At 41.4% G+C, this 27,660-nt stretch overlaps 1 protein-coding gene and 1 long non-coding RNA gene across 17 annotated transcripts in view; one reads left to right on the top strand and one right to left on the bottom strand.

The window, feature by feature from the left end:
• The window catches only part of LOC130294460 (uncharacterized), a 189,308-nt gene that overhangs the window by 52,177 nt on the left and 109,471 nt on the right, over nucleotides 1–27,660 (bottom strand). Inside the window, exon 4 of one of the 7 annotated variants that reach the window (XR_008848497.1) lies at nucleotides 1,218–1,813. The exons of 3 other annotated variants lie outside the window; for them this stretch is intronic. This is a non-coding gene — a long non-coding RNA (uncharacterized LOC130294460). 3 more of the 7 variants (XR_008848501.1, XR_008848496.1, XR_008848503.1) reach the window with 3 other exon arrangements.
• The window catches only part of PAX7 (paired box 7), a 169,657-nt gene that overhangs the window by 46,778 nt on the left and 95,219 nt on the right, over nucleotides 1–27,660 (top strand). The window lies entirely within an intron of this gene.

Here is a 27,660-nt window from a genome sequence, read left to right as displayed (position 1 = left end):
TTGCGCAATCTGTTGTGACTGCTGGGCGACCACCGTGGTGAGGTCAGCGACAACTGGCAGAGGAACTTCAGCGGGATCCATGGCCGGATCTACTGTCACGATGCCGGCTGGCAGGTAGTGGATCCTCTGTGCCAGAGAGGGATTGGCGTGGACCGTGCTAGAGGATCGGTTCTAAGTCACTACTGGTTTTCACCAGAGCCCGCCGCAAAGCGGGATGGTCTTGCTGCGGCGGTAGTGACCAGGTCGTATCCCCTAGCAACGGCTCAACCTCTCTGGCTGCTGAAGATAGGCGCGGTACAAGGGAGTAGACAGAAGCAAGGTCGGACGTAGCAGAAGGTCGGGGCAGGCAGCAAGGATCGTAGTCAGGGGCAACGGCAGAAGGTCTGGAATCACAGGCAAGGAACACACAAGGAACGCTTTCACTGGCACTAGGGCAACAAGATCCGGCGAGGGAGTGAAGGGGAAGTGAGGTGATATAGGGAAGTGCACAGGTGTAAACACTAATTGGAACCACTGCACCAATCAGCGGTGCAGTGGCCCTTTAAATCGCAAAGACCCGGCGCGCGCGCGCCCTAGGGAGCGGGGCCGCGCGCGCCGGGACAGAACTGACGGGGAGCGAATAAGGTACGGGAGCCGGGGTGCGCATCGCGAGCGGGCGCTACCCGCATCGCGAATCGCATCCCGGCCGGAGGTAGTAACGCAGCGCCCCGGGTCCGTGGAACCGACCGGGGCGCTGCAGTGAGGGAAGTGTAGCGAGCGCTCCGGGGAGGAGCGGGGACCCGGAGCGCTCGGCGTAACAGTATTATAGTTCTGACGTCATGATAACGCATTGCTCTGTATTCTGCCGTGCATTGATTTAGTATTATGCAGTGTACTGTATTATAGTTATAACGCATTGCTCTGTATTGATTGTTTCGTAACATTGTATCATAACATTGTATATAACGTCATGCAGTCAGAAATAAGCAATTGTACAATAGTGGTGCAAGAGGAGGGGGCTTTTGTGTATTTTTGTGCACCTTAACCTGTAGCTGTCCAGCTGTTGCAAAACTACAACTTCCAGCATGCCCAGGCAGCCGTTGTAGTTTATGTAGCATGCTGGGAGATGTAGTTTTGCAACAGCTGGAGAACAATTGGTTTATACTATGATAGGTGCTAGGAGATGCGACTTCCCCCAACATCCCATCTCCCTGGTGCAGTGTATGGTGCCCCTGAATTTGGGTACCTGCTCATGCCTGCAGTGCCCGGGATGCTTCAGCCACAGGTTGGATCTCTAGCCCACACACACTGGGGCCCTTGATCTATTATTTATAGGGGGCTCCGGGGCTGTAGCTTCTAGTTAATGTTATTTGTTCCTCCCATAAATGATCCCTAGAAAGCAGCCCCCGCCGAGAGATCAGAGGCAATTACCGCACGGGGGATGATGGGGGCGACAGTCACACTAGGAGAGATGCGACATTTCCAGCAGTGACAGGAGGCTGGGACAGGGATCAGGGCCCCTCTAATATTTATGGGATATTCTTCTTTAGTGCGTTCATTGCTACAAGCAGAATTAGGATAATGGTCCAGGATTTCTACAGGGATTAATAGTACAGTCTGTCTCGATAACTGCTGTGATATCTTTTGTCTACTATGACTTTTCTAAAAAAAAAATTATAATAAATACATTTTTTTTTTTTTTTTTTTTTTACTTTTGGACAAAAACTGCACAATCGCTGATACTTTCCGTCTGTAGATCCGTCATTGTTGTGAGCTGTGGTGTCCTGATATTAAGATCATCTTTTATTTGTAAAGAGATTTGTTGAAGAATTCCCTAAACAACAGAACATACAAACTGATTCAGGGTTCATTCTTTTTCATATCTAATATCTATCGATCTATCTCGTATCTATTTATCTCATATCTATCTATCTCATATATATCTATCTATCTCACATCTATCTATCTATATCTATCTCTCACATCTATCTATCTCACTCATATCTATCTATCTATCTCATATCTATCTATCCATCTATCTCATATATATATATATCTATCTCACATCTATCTATCCCACTCATATCTATCTATCCATCTATCTCATATCTATCTATCTCACATCTATCTATCTATATCTATCTCTCACATCTATCTATCTCACTCATATCTATCTATGTATCTATCTATCTATCTCATATCTATCCATCTATCTCATATATATTTATCTATCTTACATCTATCTCACTCATATCTATCTATCCATCTATCTCATATCTATCTATCTATCTCACTCATATCTATCTATCCATTTATCTCATATCTATCTATATCTATCTCTCACATCTATCTATCTATCTCACTCATATCTATCTATCCATCTATCTCATATCTATCTATCTATCTCACATCTATCTATCTCACTCATATCAATCTATCCATCTATCTCATATCTATCTATCCATCTATCTCAAATCTATCTATCTCATATCTATCTATCCATCAATCTCATATCTATCCATCATATCTATCTAGCTCATATCTATCTATCTAATATGTATCTCATATCTATCTATTTATCTATCTCATATCTATCTATCTAATATATATCTCATATCTTTCTCATATCTATCTATCTATCTCATATCTATCTATCTTATATCTGTCTATCTTATCTCTTATCTATCTATCTCATATCTATCTATATATATAGTTAGTGATGTTCTAGGAACAGTATACCCTCTTTAACTAAGTTCAGGTTAGGTGCAGGGCACAATGGCGGCTTCCTTTTCTTTTCCCCTTTCTTCTTCTTCTCCTTTTTCCCCTATTCTCAAACTTGAGGATGAACTTGGGCTGACAAAAGGCCGCGCTCTATAGAAGCTTAAGGAGGAGAAGATTCCCGGCACAAAGCACAACTACTCCCCCTAATGCTACAGGGGGATGAGGGTGGTGAGGGTCCCATTTTGTGCGAAGAGCAGGCGGCACAATGGCTCAATGCCCCGGCCCCCCTCTGATCGCTCATCACTGCTGTGTAATATCTGGGCCCAGCCGGGGAGGGGGGGAGATGTCCTTGTGTGGCCGCTCTGTGTCCCAATGTTGCCGTTCAGTTTCCCGATGTTGCCGTTCAGTTTCCCGATGTTGCCGTTCAGTTTCCTGATGTTGCAGTTCAGTTTCCCGATGTTGCCGTTCAGTTTCCCGATGTTGCCGTTCAGTTTCCCGATGTTGCAGTTCAGTTTCCCGATGTTGCCGTTCAGTTTCCCGATGTTGCAGTTCAGTTTCCCGGTGTTGCCGTTCAGTTTACCGGTGTTGCAGCTCAGTGTCCTGGTGTTGCCGCTGGGTGTCCCGGTGTTGCCATTCAGTTTCCCCGTGTTGCCGGTCAGTGTCCCGATGCTGCTCCTCAGTGTCCCGATGTTGCCGTAAAGTTTCCAGGTGTTGCCGTTGAGTTTCCCGATGCTGGCGCTTCTCTGTACAGAAACCTAAATCTATAGAGAGCGAGAAACTACAGGCTGCCGAGGGCCGGGGTCACAGGGGTTAATAGACACCGGGAGATGAGGATACATTGTTATAAAGTGATTTATCCGGACATGTTGGAGCGGCCATCGTTATTGTAGTATTATTGATACATTACTATTTACATTTATTTCACTAGATTTTCATTTCCATTGCAACGGTATAGAAGCGCCAAATACAAAATACAAACGGATTCACAGAGCGACACAATTTATACAAAGACACACAATAGTGATAATCATCTATAATGCTATAACAATTCTTATAGTAATAGTGATGCTAATATAATAAAATATAATTATAGAAGTAGTAATAATTTATAATACTACTATAATAAAAATGATAATACATAATATTGACAATGTATTAATAATAATAATAATAATAATATAGATTGCGGGAATATATTCATAATTTATTAATATATAATAATAATAATAACATTGATAACAATGTCATATATAATAGTAATAATATTGGTAACAATGTCATATATAATAGTAATAATATTGGTAACAATGTCATATATATATATATATAATAGTAATAATATTGACAATGTATAAAAAGTAATAATTCTATTTGTAAAAATATAATAATAGTTATAATACTAACAATAATTTACTAATATATGATAGTACTAATATTGATAATGTAATATATAATAGTAATAATAATGTAGGTAATATAATAATGTAACCATACTGATGTTACTGTAATATATAATAATAAACTACAATTCTCATCCTCCTGGGAGCTGTTCTTTTGCAACAGCTGGAGAGCTACAGGTTGGAGGCAAAAGCCCTATACACTGACAGGGGATGATGGGGGTTGTCAATTTACAACAACTGAGGAGCCATTTATTGGGAAACACTGTATGTGTGGGTAGGAGTTCACAGAGCACAATGGGGGGGGGATCAGGAGAGTAAATATAGGGGGTGCACTGGAGCCAGAAGGGACACATTAGGTCTCTCTTTCCTATAGGGGACCAGTGCTTTAACTCAATTATTATAGTTAAGGGCTCTGTTACACATTTTGCATTGGGGCACAACATATTTAAGTTACGCCTCTGATGGGAGTTGTAGTTTTGCAGCAGCTGAAGGTTTACAGGTGGAGAAAGTCAGGGAATAATAGGAGTTGATGTTTTTTTTATTTTTTTTTTACCACAGGTTGGGGATATCCCTCTAATGTGTAGGGGGGTTATGATGAGAGTTGTAGTTTTGTACCAGCTGGAAAGCCACAGGTTGGCGAAACTTCTTCAATGTTTGTGATATCATGAGGGGAAGTGTAGTTCTGTAACAGCTGGAGATGCACAAGTTAAGAAACACTGCTGTTATAGTAATAATAATATGTTATTGATGATGTAACTTTATTGGTTATATAATATATAATACTATTTATGACAATGTAATATCTAATGATATTGATGATGTAACTATATTGGTTATATAATATATAATACTATTTATGACAATATATAATGATATTGATGATGTAACTATATTGGTTATATAATATATAATACTATTTATGACAATATATAATGATATTGATGATGTAACTATATTGGTTATATAATATATAATACTATTTATGACAATGTAATATCTAATGATATTGATGATGTAACTATATTGGTTATATAATAATATTTATGACAATGTAATATCTAATGATATTGATGATGTAACTATATTGGTTATATAATATATAATACTATTTATGACAATGTAATATCTAATGATATTGATGATGTAACTATATTGGTTATATAATATATAATACTATTTATGACAATATCTAATGATATTGATGATGTAACTATATTGGTTATATAATATATAATACTATTTATGACAATATATAATGATATTGATGATGTAACTATATTGGTTATATAATACTATTTATGACAATGTATAATGATATTGATGATGTAACTATATTGGTTATATAATATATAATACTATTTATGACAATGTATAATGATATTGATGATGTAACTATATCAATAATAATGTAATATATAATAATAAAATTGATTTTCATAGTGACATTGTTGTGGGCGCAGGTAGTCACAGGGCGAGGCCGGGGAGATATTATGGAGCAGTATATTGGGACCGTTGTTGGGGTGTCAGGGCCGGTAGACCCCCATCATTTCCCCTCCCCCTCCCCTCTCCGGGTGTGTAGAGTTGAAGGGTTTTAAGGCAGATTAAATTGAGTCTTTATTTCTCCACTTTCATCTTTAAACGGCTCAGCGGAGCTCGCCCGAGGGCACAGGCTGCCAGTTGCCCACATCTCCCTCCGGAGCAGACGCCCGATTTATCAGCGCTAATTACTGAGAGGATTTATCGGCCTCTTACATGCGCTGCCGAGTGGATGAGGCCATAGAGGCGGCTACCTGCCAGTACCAGGGGGGTATGTGTACATGTGATCACCCCCTGTTCTGTGCCAGGCCTCACCAGTATATATACCTTTATACCCTCCATGTACTGTACTGTATACTCATACAGGAGGGTATATACTACACCAGACATCACCAGTATATATACTTATATACCCTCCATGTACTGTACTGTATACTCACATACAGGAGGGTATATACTACACCAGGCCTCACGAGTATATATACTTATATACCCTCCATGTACTGTACTGTATACTCATACAGGAGGGTATATACTACACCAGATCTCACCAGTATATATATTTATATACCCTCCATGTACTGTACTGTATACTCATACAGGAGGGTATATACTACACCAGACCTCACCAGTATATATACTTATATACCCTCCATGTACTGTACTGTATACTCATACAGGAGGGTATATACTACACCAGGCCTCACCAGTATATATACTTTTATACCCTCCATGTACTGTACTGTATACTCATACAGGAGGGTATATACTACACCAGGCCTCACCAGTATATCTACTTATATACCCTCCATGTACTGTACTGTATACTCATACAGGAGGGTATATACTACACCAGACATCACCAGTATATATACTTATATACCCTCCATGTACTGTACTGTATACTCACATACTGGAGGGTATATACTACACAGGCCTCACCAGTATATATACTTTTATACCCTCCATATACTGTACTGTATACTCATACAGGAGGGTATATACTACACCAGGCCTCACCAGTATATATACCTTTATACCCTCAATGTACTGTACTGTATACTCATACAGGAGGGTATATACTACACCAGATCTCACCAGTATATATATTTATATACCCTCCATGTACTGTACTGTATACTCATACAGGAGGGTTTATACTACACCAGGCCTCACCAGTATATATACTTATATACCCTCCATGTACTGTACTGTATACTCATACAGGAGGGTATATACTACACCAGACCTCACCAGTATATCTACTTATATACCCTCCATGTACTGTACTGTATACTCATGCAGGAGGGTATATACTACACCAGGCCTCACCAGTATATCTACTTATATACCCTCCATGTACTGTACTGTATACTCATACAGGAGGGTATATACTACACCAGGCCTCACTAGTATATCTACTTATATACCCTTCATGTGCTGTACTGTATACTCATACAGGAGGGTATATACTACACCAGACCTCACCAGTATATATACTTATATACCCTCCATGTACTGTACTGTATACTCATACAGGAGGGTAAATACTACACCAGACCTCACCAGTATATCTACTTATATACCCTCAATGTACTGTACTGTATACTCATGCAGGAGGGTATATACTACACCAGGCCTCACCAGTATATATACTTATATACCCTCCATGTACTGTACTGTATACTCATACAGGAGGGTATATACTACACCAGACCTCACCAGTATATATACTTATATACCCTCCATGTACTGTACTGTATACTCACATACAGGAGGGTATATACTACACCAGGCCTCACCAGTATATCTACTTATATACCCTCCATGTACTGTACTGTATACTCATACAGGAGGGTATATACTACACCAGGCCTCACCAGTATATCTACTTATATACCCTCCATGTACTGTACTGTATACTCATACAGGAGGGTATATACTACACCAGACCTCACCAGTATATATACTTATATACCCTCCATGTACTGTACTGTATACTCATTCAGGAGGGTATATACTACACCAGGCCTCACCAGTATATCTACCTATATACCCTCCATGCACTGTACTGTATACTCATACAGGAGGGTATATACTACACCAGACCTCACTAGTATATATACTTATATACCCTCCATGTACTGTACTGTATACTCACATACAGGAGGGTATATACTACACCAGACCTCACCAGTATATATACTTATATACCCTCCATGCACTGTACTGTATACTCATACAGGAGGGTATATACTACACCAGGCCTCACCAGTATATATACTTATATACCCTCCATGCACTGTACTGTATACTCATACAGGAGGGTAAATACTACACACGACCTCACCAGTACAGTATACTGTATCTACCTATATAACCTTAATGTACTGCACTGTACACTCATTCATGAGGGCACATACAACACCAAGATTCATCACTATATCTTCCTATATACTCTGCATGTACACCAGGCCTCATCAGTATATACCTATATACCCTCTATGTACTGCACTATATACTCATACAGGAGGGCACAAACTAAATCCGGCCTCACCAGTGAATCTATCTATATACCCACCACTGCACTGTATACAGGAGGGCACATATTACACCATAGCCTGGAGAAGATTTTCGCTTCCTGCTACCTGGTATATACATGTAGGTACTTTGGGGAAATACTGTGATCCCGACCACCATCTCTGTCACTGTCTAATATACCGTCCCCTGTGTCTGAACTTGTGGGGATGAACACTTTTGGCCATCAAGCAATGTGTTCAGGTCAAAGCATTCGCACAGTTTGCCTGACCAGTGCTCCACCAAAAATGCCAAGTGAGTGACATTTGGCCTCTTGGCCTGGCTCCTCCAAGTAAGAGGGTAGAGGTCTATTAGCCAATATAGTGCTCCCATTCCACGATGATGTCATTTTTCTCGGGGGGGGGGTTTGTAGACATTCTGGACATCACCTCTGAACTTCACCCTTGGACAGTAATTAATGCAGTAAGATGACTCTGTGGTCTTTTTACCTCCAAGATGTCCACTTAGCACATGTTTGTAGGCTTGATCTAAGACCCCTCTGCCATATGGTTGGGGTACCAAAAGCTGCTCAAAAATGTCCTCACATACATTGTCTACTCTGTACAGTGGCTCTTGGTTAACAGCCATGTGGGGAAACTTCTTGTCAGAACGTTGAAATTGTGACCAACCATTTTATTACAATGTAGGATCCATGACCTGAGCGGCTCCCAAATGTATTGTGGGATAGCTCTTACTCTATATCTGAAATTTCTTTCTGAACTTTTACTTTATTTATTTTTTTGGTCACCCCTATGGCTGGTACAGCGTTTGGGTCAAATGGTTCGGGCGTTACCTCATGACGCACATTATCAACAGTAAAAGGTAAGAATAGGGGTAGATCCCTTCCCAGAATCACAGTGTGAATAAATGATTTAAAGAGATTGTCCAGTGAAAAATATATTTTTTTAGGCATTTACTCTATTAGATGTACATGTGTAATTTTGCAATACATATGTATTATCTTTTAGTGCTGATAATGGGATTCTGAACAGACGCCCCTCTGGAAACAGAATACTTACAGTACTCTTATCCCCATGATGTCTACAGCGGGCGCCATATTGTAGAAATAACATCATATTGTAGAAATAACATCATATTGTAGAAATAAATGTGTCATGCCTATAGGCTGCGTGTGCTTTCCAGGCCCATCTGTAGCCTGTACTCTAGGCCGACGTCACGCAATAGACAGTAGCTTTGTGTGAAGCCGTCTGCCCAGTCTTATCTTATTCACGTGTTAGGTGGAAAGGGTAGGCTCGAATCTCTACACACAGAGGGCACCCTAGTGTTTATGGGCATTGTAGCACCATCCTGCCTAAACCAGGAAGCAACCTGGTTTTCAGTGCCGTAACAAGTATCTTGCGATGGATCTAAAGACTGGGCTTTATAAGCTGAACAGGACCCCAGGGACTAGATGAGCATTTCAGGATGTACCAGCTACACCACAATGACCACCACACTGCTGTAGGGTACTCTATGTATTCCCAAGAGCCCAATAGTATGACCCCTGTATGCTCTCAGGTCATATATCAAGGTCCCCAATTTGCTATTGTTCAACAGAGCCAGCACAGCATAACCTCCTATGGAAACCTTACACACCTAAGGCGCAGTCTGTCATAGTCTCTACAGCAACAACTGGCCATGCAAATAGGGAAACATGTCTGGAAGTGTTGCATTCCATAGGCTTAGTGGTCAGGGGACACTTGGAAGCTATATGTCCAAGTTCATGGCATCACCAACACTGTATACTGCCCTGGTCTTTGACTTGTGACCCAGGTCGTTGGGTCTGAGCCTAACTGCTTGTTCCCCCCTGACCCACCTCCCTTTAAGACATTTCTCATCCCTTTAGCAACTGGAACAGTCTTACCAGTCATGTTGGATGACTTGTTGTCCCTGGCATAGCATGTTTTGGAGATGCCTGCAGTTGGGAGTGCCAATGATGCCAGGGACAACAAGTATCTTCTGAAAAGCTCCTCAGTGACATTGTACCACTCCACAAAGCTTGGCAATCTGGTTGGCACCTGTATGCCCTACCTGTCCAATCCAGGGTTGGATCCTTGCAAGTAGGGATCAGAAGAACTCTCTCCACATTTGGCCTGGGGTGATTTCCTCGGTCAGCAGCCATCTCATTATAAGCTAGATTAGGTCATGCCTCTGTGACCTTGGTGGCAAACTCCCAAAAAGTCCAGTTGTGGACCCAGCCTCCACACACATGCAGGTTTACTTCAAGTCAACCCTCACCCTTGAATGGGGTGAAGTGACTGGCGTTTTACTCACTCAGGTCGCAGTACCTCTTTTGTACCTCTTTTTTCAAGAATAGCGCTACAACATCTGCCCACTGGTCAGCTGGTAACTTTTTACACTCTGCTACTTTCTCAAAGAGGCTTTCCCTTTATCTGTGATGCATTGAGTCCTGCAAATTTCAGGAATCAAAAATCCTATCAGAGGTTCCGGTTCCTCACTGCCTCTCCTGCAGACTGAGTTGCTCCTTCTTTTAAAGCCCAGTAACCAGCTGTCTTCAGCACCTGTGCTGACACACTGAAAAACTTGACTAGCCAGGAAGGGAATAAAAACAGTATAGCGATCCCGGACCACCATTCCTGCCTTACACAGGTCATGAATGTGTCTGCATTATACACACACCTACATATGTGAACACCTTGAGCTGTCACCTTGTGTAATCTGACCTATCCATGCCCTGGTATTCTCCCTGTGGACTACATATTCTGAGTCCATAAAATAATATTCATACCATTTACTATATTCCCAATTTATGGCCACTAGGTCAACACCTCAGTTTTTTAGTTCAGTTTACTTGTCATCCATGTTTTGGACATCATCCTGTTTCCTATGTTCTAGGTCTACATACTGGTATCCAGTACTATTATTACCATTATTATCCAATACTCTGTCACCCTGTTCTGGGCCCTAGTATTGGCATACACCCAGGTAAATTCTACGTTCGCACATTAGCTAGTATTCCAACCTCTTACCACATTAGCTATGTTTATGGATTTAATGTAATGTGGTTGTTCTTCTACCACCTGATAAGGTATTTGCATGTTCATCTATAGAAGTGTTTCCCAACCAAGGTGCCTCCAGCTGTTGCAAAACTCCAACTCCCTGCATGTCTTGACTGCTTCGCTTATTTTATAAGGCAATGTTTTCCAACATGTGTCTCTCCAGCTGTTACAAAACTACAGCTCCCAGCATGTCCTGACAGCATGCCCATTATATAGGGCAGGGTTCCCCAACCTGTTTCCCTCCAGCTGTTGAAAAACTACAACTCCCAGCATGCCCTGACAGCATTGCACATTGTAAAGGACAGTGATCTCCAACCTGTTGCTCACCAGCTGTTGCAAAAATACAAGTCTTATCAAGTCCTTTCATGATTGGCGTTGTAGTTTTGCAATAGCAGGAGAGACTCCAGTAGAGTGACTCTCTTGTAAAAAATAGGACAGGATAAAATGTCATTTAGGATGTTAGTTGAACTTGTTTCTGTAGGCTACAGCAGTGTTTTCCAACCAGGGTGCCTCCTGCTGTTGCAAAACTACAACTTTCAGCATGCCCGGACAGCACTCCTTATGGTAAATAAAAAATCTTTCTAATGTACTTTGTTTAAAAAATAAATAAATAAAGAAAGTTTTCTGTTTTATTTGTGTTTAACCCCTTAAGGACCGGGGTTTTTTCAGTTTTTGCACTTTCGTTTTTTCCTCCTTACCTTTTAAAAATCATAAACCTTTCAATTTTCCACCTAAAAATCCATATTATGGCTTATTTTTTGCGTCACCAATTCTACTTTGCAGTGACATTAGTCATTATACCCAAAAATTCACAGCAAAACGGAAAACAAAAATCATTGTGCGACAAAATCGAAGAAAAAACGCCATTTTGTAACTTTTGGGGGCTTCCGTTTCTACGCAGTGCATATTTCGGTAAAAATGACACCTTCTCTTTATTCTGTAGGTCCATACGGTTACAATGATCCCCGACTTATATAGGTTGGATATTGTCTTCTGCAAAAAAATCATAACTACACGCAGGAAAATTTATACGTTTAAAAATGTCATCTTCTGACACCTATAACTTTTTTATTTTTCCATGTACAGGGCGGTATGAGGACTCAGTTTTTGCGCCGTGATCTGAAGTTTTTATCGGTACGATTTTTGTGTTGATCGGACTTTTTGATCACTTTTTATTCATTTTTAAATGGTATAAAAAGTGACCAAAATACGCTTTTTTGGACTTTGGAATTTTTTTACGTGTACGCCATTGACCGTGCAGTTTAATTAATGATATATTTTTATAGTTCGGACATTTACGTACGTGGCGATACCACATATGTTTATTTTTATTTACACTGTTTTATTATTTTTATGGGAAAAGGGGGGTGATTCAAACTATTATTAGGGAAGGGGTTAAATGACCTTTATTAACACTTTTTTTTTAAACTTTTTTTTTTTTGCAGTGTTATAGGTCCCATAGGGACCTATAACACTGCACACACTGATCTCCTATGCTGATCACTGGCGTGTATTAACACGCCTGTGATCAGTGTTATCGGCGCTTGACTGCTCCTGCCTGGATCTCAGGCACGGAGCAGTCATTTGTCGATCGGACACCGAGGAGACCGGTAAGGGGCCTCCCGGTGTCCTGTAAGCTGTTCGGGACGCTGCGATTTCACCGCGGCGGTCCCGAACAGCCCGACTGACTAGCCGGGATAGTTTCACTTTCACTTTAGAAGCGGCGGTCAGCTTTGACCGCCGTTTATAAAGGGTTAATACCGCACATTGCCGCGATCTGCAATGTGTGGTTTTAGCCGCGGGTCCCAGCCGTTGATGAACGCCGGGACTAACGCGATGTGATGCGGGGTCGCAGCGCGACCCCACTTCATATCGCGGGAGCCGGCGCAGGACATAAATATACGTCCTGCATTGTTAAGGGGTTAAAAAAGCTGCCACTAGTTGTCTCCCTACTTGTCCAGAGGACATTTCCTCCCCATCTCTTGCACAGACTTTGGCCTCCTGCTGGCCAAGCAGAAGTCCAAAATCAAAAAATGCTGAGGGGGTGTGTGTGCAGCTTTAGCAAATCATAGCTCATCTCACACTGAACTGCTCTGGGATGTGTGTAGCAGAATGAGGGAGGAAGTTCTCCCCTGTATGGCTTCAGATGATCTCACGCCTGCTGGGGAACACCCCTTCCCAGTCTGTAAATCTGACTGAGCAGAAAATACAAAACAATATCAAGGTAGAAAACGAACAAATAATAAAAATAAAGGCAGGAGGTGGTTTATCATGATGGGGGAGTGACCTGGGGGGATTATAAAATATAACAAGATCATGACAGGTTCTCTTTAAGTTGCTTTGATGTTTTCACTTTTGTTCACACTCGCAGTCATTTTTGTTACGCCGGCCTCCTCTGCCAAACTATGCCTGAGATTTATTATCAGACTTAGGCCATGTTCACATGGTGAGAATTCCGCTATGCCGCTCAAATTCCGTTCTGCAAAGCTTGCTGCAGAATTTTTGCAGTTTTGCAGAATTTGAGCAGTATGTGCTCAAAACACAGAATTCTGCTGAAATTCAAAGCCCCATTGAATTCAACAGGATTCTGCCTAAAGTCTTAAAAATTTAAAGACATGTTCAATGATTTTGCAGAATCTAGAAATCAGAAATTCTGCTGCAGAATTTCCACAGTGGATATTCTGGTGTGCGAATGGAACAGTGGAATCCCCATTCAACAAAACGTGCAGTCTTTTTTGCAGAATGTCTTAACAGGGTTTTTTTCCAGCAGATTCTGCATAGATCCGTAAATTTTCAGCTGCATTAATCTGGCCGAAATTCTAAATTTTTCAATCAGTTGCGGAATCTATGCAGAATTTCTGTGGAAATCGTGCAGAATTTCCGCACTAATCCACAGTACACATTAAAAAGTGCCTTTATTCATTACAAAAGTTACATTTTGCATGAAATCCGCATGAATTCTGCATGAAATTCACACAAAATCCACATTTAGGGTACGTTCACACGTGGAGATTTTTTAGCGGGTTTTCCGCTGCGTATTTGAAAGTGGGCGAGCTCAGATTTTCCGCGGTGGAATGTACACTGCGGAAAATCTGCCGCAAGCCCCATTGAAGTCAGTAAGGACTGTGGCGGATTTTCCGCAGCGTAAATTCCGCTGTGGAAAATCTGCTACGGACAGCCGAGAAGAGCACGCCCACTTTCAAATACGCAGCGGAAAACCCGCTAAAAAATCCACGAGTGTGAACGTACCCTAAGCGGAGAAAAACTAAAAACCCAATTGACTTCAATGGGCTTCTTCAGCCGAATTCAGCAAGACATGACTTATATTTTTGCGGAAAGTCATGCAGAATTTCCATGCGGCTTTCAATGCAGAAATTCTGCTGTGTGAACATGGCCTTAGAGGTGAAAGCCATGGAAGGTCCCCTAGTTGGGGACTGTTTCTTTATTTTTGCCTCTGGATCCATCCTTGTTTCACCTTCAGGATCATACATCACGAGTCAGAAGTTACCATGTACCCCCCCACCATTTATCACAACCTATCTGCATTCATTAAACCAACAAGCCCCCGTGTGAGGAGTGCACGCTCACTTCATTAAGTCAGGGGATTACTCAAGGTTGCCAATGTAATCAAACACGACACAGCCTGGGATTTGTGAGTGGGATCATTTTAAATAATGGGGGGCACAGAAAGGCCCAGACAAGTGTCAAGCAATTCCCTGGCTCTGTGTGCGCATATTGAGAGACACAAACCCAGGGACATCCTCTCAGTGCTGATGAAGCTTACATGTCACAAGGCAGCCTGAAACAAATGAGCTACAACAATAACACAACAAAGATAACAATTACAAAGACAAACATTGGCTTTTGGGAACGAGTAGCCGGGAGAAGACGGTATACACGAACAAAGTAGGCAAATGTTTGCAAGATAAACTCTGCCTAAATGAAGTGTGACGGGAGGAGAGGGAGCGACAGGGGCAGGAGGAGAGCGGCGCAGATAAGGGCGCATATTATTATTATTACACAGGGAATTTAATAACACTGCTCACGCTTCCCTTTTCCAGCGAGTGCTGAGGATTTTTTTAATGTTTCATCCTAGTTCATTTTTTGCAGTGAGGTCTCTATAGTCAGAAGTTGATTGTTGTTGTTTCTGATAATTGCACCATCAGAGTATGTTCATACATGATGTAAATATGTCTATGGTGAGGCAAGCCTAAAATCTACTAAATAAAATTTATATAGATTTTATTGATGTTTTTGGTGGCGCTTTTTGCTATAGATTTGGCTCACTTGCATTGCAATGAATGACATCCACAGTAGAAATGAGCCAGTGACACAGTGGTTAGCAGCACAGTGGATCAGTGGTTAGCAGCACAGTGGATCAGTGGTTAGTAGCACAGTGGATCAGTGGTTAGTAGCACAGTGGATCAGTGGTTAGTAGCATAGTGGATCAGTGGTTAGTAGCACAGTGGATCAGTGGTTAGTAGCACAGTGGATCAGTGGTTAGTAGCACAGTGGATCAGTGGTTAGCAGCACAGTGGATCAGTGGTTAGTAGCACAGTGGATCAGTGGTTAGTAGCACAGTGGATCAGTGGTTAGTAGCATAGTGGATCAGTGGTAAGTAGCACAGTGGATCAGTGGTTAGTAGCACAGTGGATCAGTGGTTAGCAGCACAGTGGATCAGTGGTTAGTAGCACAGTGGATCAGTGGTTAGTAGCACAGTGGATCAGTGGTTAGTAGCACAGTGGATCAGTGGTGAGCAGCACAGTGGATCAGTGGTTAGTAGCACAGTGGATCAGTGGTTAGTAGCACAGTGGATCAGTGGTTAGTAGCACAGTGGATCAGTGGTTAGTAGCATAGTGGATCAGTGGTTAGTAGCATAGTGGATCAGTGGTTAGTAGCATAGTGGAGCAGTGATCAGTAGCAAAGTGGATCAGTGGTTAGTAGCAAAGTGGATCAGTGGTTAGTAGCACAGTGGATCAGTGGTTAGTAGCACAGTGGATCAGTGGTTAGTAGCATAGTGGATCAGTGGTTAGTAGCACAGTGGGTCAGTGGTTAGTAACACAGTGGATCAGTGGTTAGTAGCACAGTGGGTAGTAGCATAGTGGATCAGTGGTTAGTAGCACAATAGTTAGCAGCAAAGTGAATATTATTGTGGCTCAGTTGTTAGCATAACAGTGGATCAGTGGTTAACAGCTCAGTCTTTTGCAGCATAGTTTTATCAGCACAGTGACTCAGTGGTTAGCAGCACAGTGACTCAGTGGTTAGCAGCACAGTGACTCAGTGGTTTGTTTGCAGCACAGTGACTCAGTTGTTAGCAGCACAGTGACTCAGTGAATAGCAGCACAGTGACTCAGTTGTTAGCAGCACAGTGACTCAGTGAATAGCAGCACAGTGACTCAGTTGTTAGCAGCACAGTGACTCAGTTGTTAGTAGCACAATGACTCAGTGGTTAGCAGCACAGTGACTCAGTGGATAGCAGCACAGTGACTCAGTTGTTAGTAGCACAATGACTCAGTGGTTAGCAGCACAGTGACTCAGTGGATAGCAGCACAGTGACTCAGTTGTTAGCAGCACAGTGACTCAGTTGTTAGCAGCACAGTGAATCAGAGGTTAGTAGCACAGTGACTCAGTGAATAGCAGCACAGTGACTCAGTGGTTAGCAGCACAGTGACTCAGTGGTTAGCAGCACAGTGACTCAGAGGTTAGTAGCACAGTGACTCAGTGGTTAGCAGCAAAGTGACTCAGAGGTTAGTAGCACAGTGACTCAGTGGATAGCAGCACAGTGACTCAGTGGTTAGTAGCACAGTGACTCAGTGAATAGCAGCACAGTGACTCAGTGGATAGCAGCACAGTGACTCAGTGGTTAGCAGCACAGTGACTCAGTGGTTAGCAGCACAGTGACTCAGTGGTTAGCAGCACAGTGACTCAGTGGTTAGCAGCACAGTGACTCAGTGGTTAGCAGCACAGTGACTCAGTGGTTAGTAGCACAGTGACTCAGTGGATAGCAGCACAGTGGTTAGCAGTAGTTTATTGTTACATTGTTTTTTTTTTGTGATTACTTTTATTAAAACACAATCTGAAGTTTTACAAATATTATTCCAACGGTGCCCAGACTGGAGCTATGAAATAATATGTATCTACATCTATTGGGAAGAACAACTAGACAATTCCCATAGATCCTCATTCATGGTATCGAAAGATCGGGGACACCTGTCTCAGTTTAGCACTTGGCTCAGTATTTGGCAAAGTATAAGTTTACTTTGAGGAAGCCATGAGGGCATCTTGTATGTAACAAAGTCTTGTTAAGCCCTTAATGATAAACCATTGACTTATCACTAAAAAAAGAAATGGTAATGATTTTTAAATATATATATATTTGTTTATTTATTTTTAAAGAGAAGAGGGATGAAGTTGATTTACTATGCACAATTAAGAGCAGAGAGCAGAACCCCCGTAATTGTGGCGTACGGTGGATAAACTTGGCTGTGTGCATCTGTGTTCCTCTCTTCAGAAGGGATAGGGGGGATCAGTGTGAGTGGGGCTTTGGTTTAAGGAATTAGATGTTTACCAGTCTGAAATAAGCCCAGTTAAAAAAGAGACATTGAAGAGATGAGACAGGGTACAACTTCAAAGAATTCATCTGGACTGGTGAAGGGGAGATTTAGAGACAGTATTGGGAAGTTATTTAGATATTAATAACACATTTTCCTGAGGCGCTAGGATTGCCTCCATCCGCACTTTTCTTCAAGCTATTTGGCTGGGTGAAATATGGGGAAGTGAAATGTTGGGAAGAGATAACAGAATCAGCAGCCCCGGTCCTGTGACTGCATCATTGCATTAAACTGGGATTAACCTCCTAGTTCCCCCCTCACAGCTATCCAAATTTTCATAGAAATTTACATGGCAGGATTTGAAGTCACATATCCCAGAGTCCTTACAGCGCTGAGATACCTGACTACTGCTGCAGCCTTTAAAGTTACTTTTGTCAGACACAAATGGAGTCTAATGGTAATAACTTGACCTGTATTAATTTTCTCTTCTATCTCCTGCATTCTGCAACCTGCCTGTGATAGGATTCCCCGGCCGCCTCCGTCTGATCCCGATTATCACTTAGTAGACTCTTATTGAATTCTTCTCAGTACAGTGGGTGAGAGGAAGCTTTGTTGGGAGATAAACGGAATAGACTGGATTGTGGAGAGTAAGAAAAGACAGAGGTAGAAAGTATAGAGTAGATAATGCTACCCCCCTATAAGAACTGCACCCTAAATAGTCATAACTGTAGAGTATATACTGCTACCCCCCTATAAGAACTGCACCCTACATAGTCATAACTGTAGAGTATATACTGCTACCCCCCTATAAGAACTGCACCCTAAATAGTCATAACTGTAGAGTATATACTGCTACCCCCCTATAAGAACTGCACCCTAAATAGTCATAACTGTAAAGTATATACTGCTACCCCCTATAAGAACTGCACCCTAAATAGTCATAACTGTAAAGTATATACTGCTACCCCCTATAAGAACTGCACCCTACATAGTCATAACTGTAGAGTATATACTGCTACCCCCCTATAAGAACTGCACCCTACATAGTCATAACTGTAGAGTATATACTGCTACCCCCCTATAAGAACTGCACCCTAAATAGTCATAACTGTAGAGTATATACTGCTACCCCCCTATAAGAACTGCACCCTAAATAGTCATAACTGTAGAGTATATACTGCTACCCCCTATAAGAACTGCACCCTACATAGTCATAACTGTAGAGTATATACTGCTACCCCCCTATAAGAACTGCACCCTACATAGTCATAACTGTAGAGTATATACTGCTACCCCCTATAAGAACTGCACCCTACATAGTCATAACTGTAGAGTATATACTGCTACCCCCCTATAAGAACTGTACCCTACATAGTCATAACTGTAGAGTATATACTGCTACCCCCTATAAGAACTGCACCCTAAATAGTCATAACTGTAGAGTATATACTGCTACCCCCCTATAAGAACTGCACCCTAAATAGTCATAACTGTAGAGTATATACTGCTACTCCCCTATAAGAACTGCACCCTACATAGTCATAACTGTAGAGTATATACTGCTACCCCCCTATAAGAACTGCACCCTACATAGTCATAACTGTAGAGTATATACTGCTACCCCCTATAAGAACTGCACCCTACATAGTCATAACTGTAGAGTATATACTGCTACCCCCTATAAGAACTGCACCCTAAATAGTCATAACTGTAGAGTATATACTGCTACCCCCCTATAAGAACTGCACCCTAAATAGTCATAACTGTAGAGTATATACTGCTACTCCCCTATAAGAACTGCACCCTACATAGTCATAACTGTAGAGTATATACTGCTATCCCCCTATAAGAACTGCACCCTAAATAGTCATAATTGTATGGTATATACTGCTACCCCCTATAAGAACTGCACCCTAAATAGTCATAACTGTAGAGTATATACTGCTACCCCCCTATAAGAACTGCACCCTAAATAGTCATAACTGTAGAGTATATACTGCTACCCCCCTATAAGAACTGCACCCTAAATAGTCATAACTGTAGAGTATATACTGCTACCCCCCTATAAGAACTGCACCCTACATAGTCATAATTGTAGGGTATATACTGCTACCCCCTATAAGAACTGCACCCTAAATAGTCATAACTGTAGAGTATATACTGCTACTCCCCTATAAGAACTGCACCCTACATAGTCATAACTGTAGAGTATATACTGCTACCCCCCCTATAAGAACTGCACCCTACATAGTCATAACTGTAGAGTATATACTGCTACCCCCTATAAGAACTGCACCCTAAATAGTCATAATTGTAGGGTATATACTGCTACCCCCTATAAGAACTGCACCCTAAATAGTCATAACTGTAGAGTATATACTGCTACCCCCCTATAAGAACTGCACCCTACATAGTCATAACTGTAGAGTATATACTGCTACCCCCTTTAAGAACTGCACCCTACATAGACTGTAGAGTATATACTGCTACCCCCCTATAAGAACTGCACCCTAAATAGTCATAACTGTAGAGTATATACTGCTACTCCCTATAAGAACTGCACCCTACATAGTCATAACTGTACAGTATATACTGCTACCCCCTATAAAAACTGCACCCTAAATAGTCATAACTATGTAGAGTATATACTGCTAACCCCTATAAGAACTGTACCCTACATAGTCATAACTGTAGAGTATATACTGCTATCCCCCTATAAGAACTGTACCCTACATAGTCATAACTGTAGGGTATATACTGCTACCCCCTATAAGAACTGCACCCTAAATAGTCATAACTGTAGGGTATATACTACTACCCCCTATAAGAACTGAAACCTAAATAGTCATAACTGTAGGGTATATACTGCTACCCCCTATAAGAACTGCACCCTAAATAGTCATAACTGTAGGGTATATACTGCTACCCCCTATAAGAACTGCACCCTAAATAGTCATAACTGTAGAGTATATACTGCTACTCCCTATAAGAACTGCACCCTAAATAGTTATAACTGTAGAGTATATACTGCTACTCCCCTATAAGAACTGCACCCTACATAGTCATAACTGTAGGGTATATACTACTACCCCCTATAAGAACTGAAACCTAAATAGTCATAACTGTAGAGTATATACTGCTACTCCCTATAAGAACTGCACCCTACACAGTCATAACTGTAGAGTATATACTACTACCCCCTATAAGAACTGCACCCTACATAGTCATAACTGTAGAGTATATACTGCTACCCCCTATAAGAACTGCACCCTACATAGTCATAACTGTAGAGTATATACTGCTACCCCCTATAAGAACTGCACCCTACACAGTCATAACTGTAGAGTATATACTACTACCCCCTATAAGAACTGCACCCTACATAGTCATAACTGTAGAGTATATACTGCTACCCCCTAGAAGAACTGCACCCTTAATAGTCATAACTGTAGAGTATATACTGCTACCCCCTAGAAGAACTGCACCCTACATAGTCATAACTGTAGAGTATATACTGCTACCCCCTATAAAAACTGCACCCTAAATAGTCATAATTGTAGGGTATATACTGTTACCCCCTATAAGAACTGCACCCTACATAGTCATAACTGTAGAGTATATACTGCTACCCCCTATAAGAACTGCACCCTACATAGTCATAACTGTAGAGTATATACTGCTACCCCCTATAAGAACTGCACCCTAAATAGTCATAACTGTAGAGTATATACTGCTACCCCCCTATAAGAACTGCACCCTACATAGTCATAACTGTAGAGTATATACTTCTACCCCCTAAAAGAACTGCACCCTAAATAGTCATACAGTGGGGATCGAAAGTTTGGTCACCCCAGGTAAAAATTTGTATTAATGTGCATAAAGAAGCCAAGGAAAGATGGAAAAATCTCCAAAAGGATCAAATTACAGATGAGACATTCTTATAATATGTCACCAAAAGTTACATTTTATTTCCATCATTTACACTTTCATAATAACAGAAAACAAAAAAATGGCGTCTGCAAAAATTTGTGCCCCCTGCAGAATTTATAGCATGCACTGCCCCCTTTGCAAAGCTGAGACCTGCAAGTGTCATGGATTGTTCTCAATCATCATCTGGGAAGACCACGTGATGTCAATCTCAAAGGTTTAAATGCCCAGACTCATCTGACCTTGCCCCAACAATCAGCACCATGGGTTCTTCTAAGCAGTTGTCTAGAAATCTGAAACTGAAAATAGTTGACGCTCACAAAGCTGGAGAAGGATATAAGAAGATAGCAAAACGTTTTCAGATGTCAATATCCTCTGTTCGGAATGTAATTAACCAGCCTAGCGGTATTCCCGAGCGTGACTCGGGGTTAATTTTCGCTGCTAGAAGCGGTAACCCCGAGTCACGCTCGGGGTAGAATTGCAGAGTTGCTGTGCGGGCTGCACAGTATATCGCAAAAGCAATCAAATCGCGATTTTTGCTTTTTGCGATATAGTGATGCAGCCCCCGGGAAAACATGTGATTATCTGCTCGGGTCGGCTCCCGTTGCGGGGGCCGGCCAGAGCAGGTAAAGACATATACTAAAAGTCAGTGTTTCCCTACCAGGGGGCCTCCAGATGTTGCAAAACTACAACTCTCAGCATGCCCGGACAGCCAAAGGCTGTCCGGGCATGCTGGGAGCAGTAGTTTCACAACAGCTGGAGGCCCCCTGGTAGAAAACCCTGAACTAAGTGTAAAAGTAAGAAGGAAGAAAATAAAAAAACCTTTTGCTCACCTAGTCCCGGTCCCTGAAGATGTCGTTCCCCTCCGTGCGCTCTGTTCACTGCTCTATTCATCTTACAGGACCTTTCCCTTTTCAGCCAATCACAGGCCGCAGTGGTGTAAAGCCTGTGATTGGCTGAAGGGGAAAGGACTTGTTCTGCAGCAAATACACTAGGTTTGAAATCTGCCGGCAAACCTAGTGTATTTGCTGCAGGACAAGAAGATGACAAGGTGACAAGGGGGGAATGTGACACAGGGGAGAATGTAACAAGGGGGGGGGGGGGGAATGTGACATAGGGGGGAATGTAACAAGGGGGGGGGGAATGTGACAAGGGGGGGGGAATGTGACATAGGGGGGAATGTGACATAGGGGGGAATGTGACAGAGGGGAGAATGTGACAAGGGGGGGGGATGTGACAGGGGGGAGGAATGTGACAAAGGGGGGATGTGACAGGGGGGGAGTGGAATGTAACATGGAGAGGGGAGAAGGTAACAAGGGGGGGGGGGGGAGAATGTAACAAGGGGGGAATGTGACAGGGGGGATGAATGTGACAGGGGGGGGAGAATGCAACAAGGGGAGGAATGTGACAGGGGGGGAATGTGATATGGGGGGGGGGAAATGTGACAAGGGAGGGGGAATGTGACGGGGGGAGATGTGGAATTTCAATGCAAAAAATTGTACCGCTTTTGGTACAAATTTCCAGACGGAATCGTACCGCTAGGGAGGTTAAGAAATGGCAGTCATCAGGAACAGTGGAAGTTAAAGCAAGATCTGGAAGACCAAGAAAAATATCAGACAGAACAGTTCGCAGGATTGTGAGAAAAACTATTCAAAACCCACGTTTGACTGCACAATCCCTCCAGAAAGATCTGGCAGACACTGGAGTTGTGGTCCACTATTCCACTATAAAGAGATACTTGTACAAATATGGTCTTCATGGAAGAGTCATCAGAAGAAAACCTCTTCTACGTCCTCACCACAAAAATCAGCGTTTGAACTTTGCGAACGAACATATAGACAAGCCTGATGCATTTTGGAAACAAGTTCTGTGGACCGATGAGGTTTAAATTGAACTTTTTGACCGGAATGAGCAAAGGTACGTTTGTAGAAGAAGGGGAACAGAATTTAATGGCCTTCACAATCTCCTGACCTCAACATAATTAAAAATCTATGGATAGACCTTAAAAGAGCAGTGCGTGACAGACAGCCCAGAAATCTCAAAGAACTGGAAGACTTTTTTTAAGGAAGAATGGGCAAAGATACCTCAAACAAGAATTGAAAGACTCTTGGCTGGCTACAAAAAGAGTTTACAAGCTGTGATACTTGCCAAAGGGGGCAGTACAAGATATTAACTCTGCAGGGTACATGTCCTGTCCACCTCTCCGTGTACCTATGATTATATATATATAAATTGTCCTGTCCACCTCTCCGTGTACCTATGATTATATATATATATTGTCCCGTCCACCTCTCCGTGTACCTATGATTATATATATATATTATGTCCCATCCACCTCTCCGTGTACCTATGATTATATATATATATTGTCCTGTCCACCTCTCCGTGTACCTATGATTATATATATATATATATATTGTCCCATCCACCTCTCCGGGTACCTATGATTATATATATATTGTCCCGTCCACCTCTCTGTGTACCTATGATTATATATATATTGGCCCGTCCACATCTCCGTGTACCTATGATTTTATATATATATATTGTCCCGTCCACCTCTCTGTGTACCTATGATTACATATTTACACAGACATAGTGAACACCTGGAGAGAACATTGGGCTGTCGGGGGGTCTGTGTTCTGTCACTTTGGGCGGTCTGGGCCTCCTCAGTACACTGGGTGTTGGACTTGTTGAGCGGGTGCTGAGGGAAGATGGCGTTAATGTAATTACATGGGAGTAATTGCTCTGGAGTAGCTTCCTTTGGCTGAATCCTCAATAAGGGTGACTGGGTGACAGCCCTGCCTGGGGGGGGGGGGGGGGGGGAGAAGATTTGGAGGGGTCTTGTCTGTAGAGGCCAAGACATCCCCTGTGATGAGTGATGGTCACTCTGCTGCATGTAACCTCTGCTACAGACTGAACTGAGGTCTGGAACTATACGCAATAGATACACAGGAATCAAATAAGAAGAAAGAACATTTTTCTTTTATCCAGCTGAACAGTACTGGTCATGACAATAACTAGATTTTCATAGAACTAAATTTATTCTATCTTAGTGTCCTCAACCTGCGGCTCCTCAGATGTCGCTAAACTACAACCTCCAACATGTCCTGGATACCTGTCAGCTCTTATCCACATCACAGTATTGATTATGCCAAAAAGACTAGACTAGAATTTCTAAGAACAAAATTTTATCACTCGCTCATATCTATCTACCTATTTCATATCTATCTATCTCATATCTATCTACCTATCTCATATCTATCTACCTATCTCATATCTATCTATCTATCTATCTATCTATCTATCTATCTCATATCTATCTATCTATCTCATATCTATCTACCTATCTCATATCTATCTACCTATCTCATATCTATCTATCTCATATCTATCTACCTATCTCATATCTATCTATCTCATATCTATCTACATATCTCTTATCTATCTATCTCATATCTATCTACCTATCTCATATCTATTATCTATCTCTTATCTATCTATCTCATATCTATCTATCTACCTATCTCATATCTATCTATCTATCTATCTATCTATCTATCTCATATCTATCTATATATCTCATATTTATATACCTATCTCATATCTATCTCTCTATTTCATATCTATCTTTCATATCTATCTACCTATCTATCTCATATCTATCTACCTATCTATCTCATATCTATCTCTCATATCTATCTATCTATCTATCTATCTCATATCTATCTATTTATCTCTCTCATATCTATCTCTCTCATATCTATCTCTCTATCCATCCATGAAGTATACAGAAGTCTGAGAAAGTGTCACTAGTTGCTCTCCTCTCCTTGGAATTGAGTCCCTTTGTAGGTTAATAAACTCCGTTTCCTTCCAGGGACCTTTGAAGTGACTCTTTACAGCTTGCTGCATGTTTGAGTCTATCAATAGGCACTTTAGCAATACAAACATCTTAAAGATAAAGTAACCAAACCAGAATGGGTCTTTGAATGGGGGGGATAGCTGTCTTACTTTTGCCATGGAGTGTGCAGCGGGGTCTGCCTAATCCGGCTTTCATTTCCCCGACAAATGCCAAGAATCTGTATCTGTCTCCTAGCCCATCAGGGGCCTGATTACACAACAAAAGCCCCCCATTATCCACAGAAGCCAAATGGGAGGGGGCAGGGTCTCGGCTCTATGTGCTGGGAGCATCTCCTAACTATTGACTTGTAGAGTCAAGAGCAAACACAGGCAAATGCGCATCTGTAACCCTTTCACCGCCTCCCTACGCTCCAACCAGAACGACCCACAGACCCGACCATCAATCAAAAAAGCAGTGCAATGTTGTATCGCAACAGGAGCTGACGCTCTAAATGCTCAGATACATAACAGTTTAATAAAGGTTCTATGGCGGCATTTATCATTGTAGGTGTAAGTGAAGCATTTATCATTGTAGGTGTAAGTGAAGCATTTTTTTATACCTTTTTTTGTGTGCTGTAATGTGTAGGAGCACCAAATTTATAAAATGGTTGCAGAGCATTTGATAAATGTTGTGCAGGTCACATTTTCTGAAATTCCTCTCTTCACATACACCAAAAAGCTAAGCTAGGTCTGGGCTTGTGTAGTTTTAGAGACTTTTCAGTGGCTTTGCACCTTTTCACAAACAGGCGCAGTTCATAAAACCTGTCCACATAATGTGTATTGCCAAAATCAGTGGATTGCAACTGGGCAGAAATGTGTAAACCAAAAGGCTCAAAAAAAAGGCGCAAATAAACCCTGCTTGTGCTTTTTTTAGACACAAAAAACAGTATAAAGACAATGATAAATGTCGGCCTATGTGTTCCAATAAAAACTCTTAAATAATGTACCAGGGCTGAGACACCTTTTGTATCAAATCTGATAAAACCTTTACTGGTGTATTATGAGATTGTAACGTATCACAGATAAACCGATTCTCAGCATCATTGTCAATTATTAAAGGGTTTCTAGTTATAGCAGAAATTGCCTCAAAATTTCTAAAACTACTAAAAATGCTGTATAGAATGAAAGTTACACTTCTTGTCGCTTCTATGTAACTAAGTATCCGCCATATATCATTAACACAAGTGTTTATATCACACTTTTATACTCTTGAATACGTTTCCCATCGGCATTTATTGTAAATTTATTATAAAACAACAAATACATTTGTTGCACCTTACAAATCAATGTTTATGTTTACATTTCTTTCCTTTTCAAAAGTATAAAAACATGACAAAACGTTAACACACAATATACTATGAAATGAATCCTAAGGCTGGGTTCGCATCACGTTTTTGTGATAAAGTTGTATTTTTTTTTGTTTTTGCTGCAATAAATAAATGGATGAAAAACGTATGCAAATAAACGCACAATTAGTTACATTTGTTGGCACTATTAAAAACTAAGTAAAAATCTATAATGAGCTTAAAATTTTGGCAGAATTTCTGGCGGAATTCTGCACAGTAATTCCACCGTGTGAACATGGCCTCAAGGTGCGTTCACACCGCGTTATTGCTGTCCATTTAACATATCAGTTTATACGGAAAAAAAAATTGGATGCGATAATGGATGCCATACAGCATAATCTGTTTCCCATTAAATAACATTAAAAAAAAAAAGTTACCGGTAGGTGTTTTTTTTTTGCCGTAGTTGACTACATTTATTTGCATACAGAAAACCTAAATGATTTGTAACAGAAACAATGAAAGGTAGACAAAAATGCAACAACGGCTATGTTCACATGGCGGAATTTCCGTGCTGGATTACGCAGAAGTACTCCACCAGAAATTCTGCCGTAAATTACTTGATATTGTTTTCCGTTGGATACCGCTGACCCATTCAGACAGAGGAAATTTTGCTTTATGCAAAAATATAAGACCAGTCTTAAATTTTGCGGAATTCCACGATGGAATCCCATTGAAGTCAACGGGGTTTCAATTCTGTGTTCTG

The sequence above is a fragment of the Hyla sarda genome, chromosome 10 (genome assembly GCF_029499605.1).
Source record: "Hyla sarda isolate aHylSar1 chromosome 10, aHylSar1.hap1, whole genome shotgun sequence".
Lineage (NCBI taxonomy): Eukaryota > Metazoa > Chordata > Amphibia > Anura > Hylidae > Hyla > Hyla sarda.
The sequence above is the reverse complement of the archived record's forward strand: the minus strand, read 5'-3'. Positions and strand labels throughout refer to the sequence as shown.